Source organism: Conger conger, chromosome 3, assembly GCF_963514075.1.
Source record: "Conger conger chromosome 3, fConCon1.1, whole genome shotgun sequence".
In the NCBI taxonomy this organism is placed as follows: Eukaryota; Metazoa; Chordata; class Actinopteri; order Anguilliformes; family Congridae; genus Conger; species Conger conger.
In genome coordinates, this window is record NC_083762.1 from 17096490 (window position 1) to 17097209 (window position 720).

The 720-nt window shown below is 56.4% G+C and overlaps 1 protein-coding gene across 1 annotated transcript in view; it reads right to left on the reverse strand.

Moving 5' to 3' along the window:
- Positions 1–392: 392 nt before the first annotated feature.
- gfra3 (GDNF family receptor alpha 3) overlaps positions 393–720 on the reverse strand; it is a 28750-nt gene continuing 28422 nt past the window's right edge. The window contains 1 exon segment of the mRNA XM_061236706.1: positions 393–720. This exon segment is cut by the window's right edge and continues 586 nt beyond it. The gene's annotated coding sequence lies outside the window, so the exon portion shown is untranslated.

A 720-nucleotide genomic window follows, 5' to 3' on the forward strand; every position in this document is an offset into this window, starting at 1 on the left:
TCATAATCAACTGGCTCTCTGAACAGGAAGAGCAAGGATGACAGAGTACAGAACAAAACCACAGAGTCAAGAACACCGCCAGCGAGGGAGGGAGGGAGGAGCGGGGAAAAACGAGTGAAAGCAAAGGGAATACTGGCCAGGAGAAAAAGTCCGAGGAGAGAAAAGGGTAAACGGAGAAGAAGAAGGCTCGGCCATGGGACATAATTAAAAGCCTTATCAAAGCAGGACACAGGCATGGATTATTGACCCTTCCAGGTCGCGCTATTTATCAAACCTGCCGTTCTTCCTCTTGTTTGACGGGCGGCACGTGTTGCGCGCGGGGGGGGGGGGGGGGGCTGACCCCGCCCCCGACAGAGAGTTTGCCCCGAGACTGGGCGGGGCGGGGGGGTGGAAGGCCATCGATTGGCCCTACCGCTCGTCAATCCGGCAATTTACACGAGTCCTTCTGCTCCCGTTTTCTTTTCAGTGAGATATCCAGCCACGCGCACTGTGAACGAGCATCGGCCTCTCTCTCTCTCTCTCGCTCACGGGAAAGGGGACAGAGAGGGGGGCAGGGGGGCTTAATGCGAGGCGACGACAACACCCTCACGAAAAAGAAAGTTAGAGAGAGACAGAGAACGAGGAAAGGCACCCTGTAAGCCTATTGGCTACGGTACATGAGTGGGAACCGGAAGGTCGGTGGTTCAAGCCCCGGTGTAGCCACGTTAAGATCGCCGCAGC